This window comes from Silene latifolia, chromosome 11 (genome assembly GCF_048544455.1).
Source record: "Silene latifolia isolate original U9 population chromosome 11, ASM4854445v1, whole genome shotgun sequence".
NCBI classification, from domain to species: Eukaryota; Viridiplantae; Streptophyta; class Magnoliopsida; order Caryophyllales; family Caryophyllaceae; genus Silene; species Silene latifolia.
This window is the reverse complement of record NC_133536.1, coordinates 82429557-82436228: the sequence shown is the minus strand read 5'-3', so window position 1 is coordinate 82436228 and position 6672 is coordinate 82429557. Positions and strand designations below refer to the sequence as shown.

At 40.7% G+C, this 6672-nt stretch overlaps 1 non-coding gene across 1 annotated transcript; it reads right to left on the bottom strand.

The window, feature by feature from the left end:
- Positions 1–1606: 1606 nt before the first annotated feature.
- Positions 1607–1713, bottom strand: LOC141616381 (small nucleolar RNA R71). The gene has a single exon (XR_012530732.1). It is a non-coding gene; the product is annotated as a small nucleolar RNA R71 (small nucleolar RNA).
- Positions 1714–6672: the final 4959 nt, after the last annotated feature.

Genomic DNA, 6672 nt, shown 5'->3' with positions numbered 1-6672 from the left:
CTTCCATCAATCATCAAGTTCTTCTATTATTCTTTGCATTATTATTTTGGAATCATTAGTAGGTATAATCTCTTAATCCCTTTTTAATTATTGTTAATTACTTTCATTTATTCATCATGTTTCATATTGTTGGTATGATTGACAACCTTGCTAGCATGATTAACATGATAATGAGTGAGTAGTCTCTTAGCTAGGGTTTAATGGGTGATTAGGGGAAACCAACATGGGGAATGATTCATGCTTAAATTAATATGCTTTCATGGTTTATTTGCTTGCTTGTTTTGATCTTAATACATGCACATGTTATGTTTGATGAAATGCTAAGCCTATGAATCCTTGCATTTACTATCATCTACTATCCTTTCAACAAGACTTGTAAGACATAACCCAACTCGAGTCTTGTTAGACCATGCGTGTGTTGAGTAGGAAAGATTAAGTCGACTTGTAGGTGTTGTACAATCTAATCGATTCGGCTCCGGGACCCAAACTTTCCTAGGATTGTAAGATATAACCCAACTCAATCCATCACAACAATAATTGCTTGCTTATAATTTGAGAACATGTTTGTATGATCATATCCCATGATTCCCCTATGAACCCATGACACCCTAGTGCTTTTAATCAATTGTTTACACCCCTTATTTTATTCATCTTGCTAGTTTATTTTCATTGTTATTTTAGTTTAGTGACCTTCTACACCAACTCAATTTGTGACACCCATAGACACTACTAGTTACAATAGAATTCTCATTTCAATACCCGTCCCTTGGGATCCGACCTTTACTTGCCTCTTTACTAATTGTAGAGTTGTTTGTGAAGTATAAATTGTGTTTTGTATCGACCATTGACCAACGACCACATATACTTAATTGTGAACACGAAATGGCCTCGATCAAAAATGGCGCCGTTGCCGGGGACGGTGTTTAATTGATTTAAGATTTCTTTTTATTGCTATTAGTTGTGTCTTTCTTCACCTTGGGGAAGTAAAACTCCTCAAGGTTTGTTCTAATTGTTTTTGAGTTGTTTGATATTTTGCATGTCTAGAAGGTTACAAGGTGATTTGTTACCTTTTGACCGTGAAATCGAAAGAACCTTGATGAATAATAGGAGACTTGTTAGGAGGAATTTGAGAGGTGTTGGTGAAGTTGTTCAACCCACTAGTGAGTTTGTCAATCCTTTCGCAATAGAAGGAGAAGAGAACCCATTAAACAATACCACACAAAATCCACCTACAATGCCTAAATTCTCGTCACACTCTATACCCACCGAGGAGAATCTACCAAATGGTACTCCTACACCACAACATCTAACCGGAAATTTTATTGCCAAGTCCGCCTTCATCCAATTAGCTGAGAGGAGCCAATTTGGGGGGATGCCAAGTGAAGACCCTCATTCTCATATGGAAACCTTTTGCGACTATTGTGATGCTATCTCTCAAACGGGCGTGACTCAAGACCAAATTAGATGGGTCTTATTTCCTTTTTCCTTAATCGGCACCGCAAAGCAATGGTTTAAGGGCCTTGATAAGGCCACCCTTGGAATAGATTCTTGGAAGAAGTTAGCTCTAGCTTTCTACAAAAAATTCTACCCACCGGAAAAGACTAACATGCTAAGAGCTCAAATTACGGGTTTTAAGCAAAGGGATGAAGAATCTTTGTATGAAGCTTGGGAGCGGTTCAAAGGTATTTGTCGCTCATGTCCTCACCATGGACTTAGCGAATGGTTTTTGGTACAACAATTTTGGAATGGTTTATATGAAGATTCTAGGAACATTCTCAATATGGGATCAAATGGAATGTTCACCGAAGTTGATGACAATCAAACATGGAACAAGATTGAGGAAATGGCGGTCCATAATTCACAATATAGTAGACCCGCAAGGCTACTAGAGGAGGAAAGCATGAAGTGGACTCCGTTACTCAATTGGGTGCTCAACTTAGTGCTCACATTGACACAATCAACTTGAAGTTTGAACAAGCTATGGCTAGACTTGAGGAAAACTCAAAATCATCAAAGCATCATGTCAATGCCATGACGGCATCCTCATCAATCCCAAGTGGGATATGTGAGAATTGTGGAACTTTGGGTCATGACCCAAGTGAGTGTAGGGGAACAACCGAACAAGTTAATGCTTTCCAAGCTTACAAAAGTGGTACCCCTTATTCAAATTTTTACAATGAAAACACCAAGTTCCATCCAAATCTCTCATACAAAAGCCAAAATGTTCAAAACCCTCAAACAACATACACTCCACCACCCATGAGAAACCAAAATCAAAGACCCTTTTACAATCAAAACCAAGGTTACCAAAATCAAAATCCATACAATCACCAAAATGACCAAGGTTTTGATGTCCAAAAAGCGGTCCTCCAAATGCAAAAGAATCAACAAGAATTTTTCACTCAAATGCAAAAAGATAGCCAAGCAAAAGACACCACCATCAACAACATTCTAGCTCACACCAAGATGTTGGAAACACAATTGACTCAACTAGCATCTTCAAGCTCACAAAGACAAAAGGGGCAATTACCACCTCAAAGTAATCCCCCTAGACATGAAATGGTTAGTGCCATTCACTTGAGAAGTGGTACAAGGTATGAGGCACCGAAGAAGCAAGTTGAGGATGAAGTTGTGGAAGCTAGTGAAAAGGAAGAAATTGTGCAAAACTCCAAAGAAGGGGAATCATCAAAAGAAGAAAGTTCAAAGAAAAATGAAGACAAGGCCAAAGAGAAGGAGCCCATTGTGATTATACTTCCTTTTCCAAGTCGTCAAGCCAAGCCCAAATTTGATGATCAACTTGGAAAGTTCATGGAGATTGTGAAGAACTTAGAAGTCTCAATTCCTTTCACGGAATTAATCAATCACGTTCCGGCCTATGCAAAGTACATGAAAGATATCCTCACAAAGAAGAAGTCGATCCGGAAACTTGAGACTATCGCCTTCACTAAGGTGAGTAGTGCAATACTTCAAGGGAGTTCACCTCCAAAGTTAAAGGATCCGGGAAGCTTCTCAATACCGTGTACCATTGGCGACACGACGATCAACAAAGCCTTATGTGATCTAGGGGCTAGTGTGAGTGTCATGCCGTACTCGGTGAGTAAAAGGTTGGGAATGGGAGAGCTTAAATGCACCAACATCACACTCCAAATGGCCGATAGATCGACGAAGACACCATTAGGGATATGGGAAGATGTCCCCGTGCGAATTGGGAAGTTTTTCATCCCGGTGGACTTTGTCATTGTTAATATGGAGGAAGATTCCAACATTCCAATCATCTTAGGTAGACCTTTCCTACACACCGCGGGTGCGGTGATTGATGTGAAACATGGAGAGCTCACTCTAGAAGTGGGAGATGAAAGCATAACTTTTAATCTTGACAAAACCATGAGAGCTCCTCGTTTGCATGAGCCATGTTTCATGATTGATCATTATAGCCGGAAGGATGAAAGGAAGAAATCGGAACTCCAATGGAAGAAGAAAGATGAAGATGCTCCATTCAAAGAGCAAGTGAATTGTGACAAGGAGAGCTTGCAAGGCTCATCAAAATCAACCAAGGAAGAAGAGGATGGCCTCATTGGCCAAGAGAAGAAATTGGGAGAGTTGTCTCCATCTAAGCAAGAGATTTTCAATGATCAACTCAATGAAGTTTGTGGTCTTTGGGACGACGAGTTTGAAGGGATTTTTAATCCCTACATTGGGCATGCCATCGATCATGATCAACAACAAGGGGCACGGTCTATTGAGGACCTCTACCATAATAATGAACAAGCTTTTGATTACTTTTTCAAGGTGTTGAGCAACATCAACAACACCTTGAACATGCCCCCTTGACATCTCATCAAGAATGAGAGTTTGGTGGAGTCCTCCCTAAACCACCACTTGTAAATATTTCTAACTCCCTAACTTACATTTCAATTCTTGTATTGCATTTTTGTCATTTTTGGATTTTTATTTACTTTGATCAAAATAATTGTCATGTAAGAGAGAAGTGAGGGAGGGACTAACGACTTCAATTGATGTGTAGTGCGTTACCTTAGTGTGGGGATGGCAATTGCCTAGGCTATTCATGCCCTAGTAGTGCCCCCACAATGAAGAACACAAGATTTGAAAGAAGAATGGAAGAATGGTAAAGGGGAATGCGTTTGTGCACGGGTGGAGCTGAACCCGTGTACAACAGGGAAGAATCCGAGCGGATTCCTGAGAATCCGTCCGTCTTCAACGATCCGAGCGTCCTGCTGAGAAGACGTTCGTCCTGACCTGAGCTGAAATTGAAGAATTCTTGACTGTTAAAGAATCCGAGCGGATTTCTGGAAAGACGCCCGTCTCATAAAATCCGTCCGTCTTGTGAAGAAGACGCCCGTCTTTGCAGCTGAAGAAAACAAAGAAATTTCTCTCGGAAATCAAAATCCGTCCGTCCCGCAAAGAAATTCGCCCGTCCCAACACAGAAGAATCCGAGCGGATTCCCCAGAATCCGCCCGTCTTTAGGCGAGCTTCTGAAAATTTTGAAGCTGCAGAATCCGCACGGATTAGGCCTAATCCGCACGGATTGCCCCTGCGTTTTCGAAAATTTCGACTTCTTTAAATACCCTCCCACCTTCATTCCTTCCTTCATTCATTCATAAACACTACCCACAACATCAAAACCCTCATCCTCTCCATCACAAAAACAAAAACCCTCAACAAAATCCACCAAAATCAAATCAAACCATCCTTCAAACAACAAATCAATCACTCCATCTTCAACAAAAATCAAAACCAAGAACAAAATCTTCAACCTTTGAGTCGATTTTTGATTTCATAAAGGCAAAGCCTTTCACCTTCAAATCGATTTGGGCATCCTACAAATTGAAGATTTTGGATTCTTTTCTTGGTTAGTTCATCAAATGGCAAGGACAAAGGGAGCAACAAAGGCACTAAAGGCAAAGGCTCTCTCTCAAAGGCAAAAAGCTCTCCAAACAAAGAAAGCTTTGGCAATGGTGGTATCAACACCAAACTTGGAAGTGCAACAACAACAACAAACTTCTATGGGAGCATCACCTTCTACTCCGGTAATCGATCAACTCTTGCATTATCCGGAGGTAACTTTTATTTCCGATACCCATAGAAATACATTTGTCAAGTTTGCTATGAAATCAATTCAATCCACCAAATTCATATGTAAAGATGCCTTGGAGAAATTGGGTGTTCTTGAACAAACAAAAGCCTTTTTCAATGCCATGGGTTTGAAGAAATTGTTTGAAACAAAGGAATCGACATACCCCTCCCTTGTCTTAGAATTTTTAAGTTCTTTGAAAGTCACCAAAGTTGAGGATAGGGAAAATCTTGAGTTTCGTCTAGCTAATATTAGTAGACGCATTACCTTTAAGGAATTAGGTGAAATTTTGGGTCTTAGCGATGAATCGAGATATCTTAAGCATTATGGAAAGTATGACCCCGAGCCTCTTTGGGAGGCAATCTCCGGGAAGAAATTTGATGATTTTCATGCTTGTCGTGCTCTTTTGGTCCATCATCCGGGCATAAGAGTATGGCCCAAAGTTGTGGGAAATACCATAATTGCTAGGAAAGACACCAATCATTTCACAAGACTTGATTTTATTCTCCTTGAATCGGCTTTGAATGTCGGAAGAATCCATACCAAGCCTTTCAATTCTTTGAGGCTATTGGTTGATAGATGGCTCAATGTTGATAGTGGGAAGAAGGGTACAACCGTTATTGTTAATGGCGGCCTAGTCACGGTCCTAGCCAAGCACTTTGATCCTAATTTCAATAAGGATAGCAAGTACAAGGCAAAGGAAGGTGGCCATCTTATTGATATGCCTACCATGATTAACAAGTTCAAGTGGGTTGCTCAAAACCCCCTTGACACCAAGTGTGGATGGCTTACTAGTGAGGCTCGATCATTCACTTTACCCGCGAAGATTTGTCGTCTAAGTGTCCACCGGACCAACTATCTACTTCCCCTATCCGAAGAAGCCGAGTACATCATTCAACAACAAAAGGGTGATCATGAAACCCCTCCTCTTCCATTGTTATACCGCCTTACCCCTTTGTGTATGAAGAGTTCAAACCGGAAGGAGTTGAAATTGGGAAAGACTATGTCACTCTTCTTATGCAAGCAATGCACAAGCAAGCTTATGAAGATCGGAAGAATGCATATTTGGCTCAATATCCTCCCCTCCTACATTTAGCTAGGCAAGGACTCCTTGATCCATCTTGTCCTTTGCCTAGTTGGGCGGATAAAGAAGCCTTGTTTCCGGGTGCATCTAGGGACGTGGTGGGAGATAATGAGGTTGTTGGAAATGGTGAAGAAATTGATGATAATATTGAGGAAGAAGCAAGTGGAGATGGAGAAAGAGATGGTGAAGATGATGATGAACAAGATGATGGAGAAAGTGAAGAAGAAAGTGACAAGGAAAGTGGCAATGTGACCACTTCTCATGAGGGAAGTGGTGATGATGATACCATGATGGAAGACTAGCAAGCCTTGGAGACTCCTACACTCCCATGGTTTGTCTATATCTCTTTGTATCTTATTTCATTTTGATCATTGTTGGTTTAGTCCTAGCAACATCAAAGGACTCACACCTCGGTTCCATTGAGGTGTTCTTCTTTTATTGTTCCCATTTGTAAAATCCAAAATGACAATCTAGTTTCATGCATAGCATAGTGTG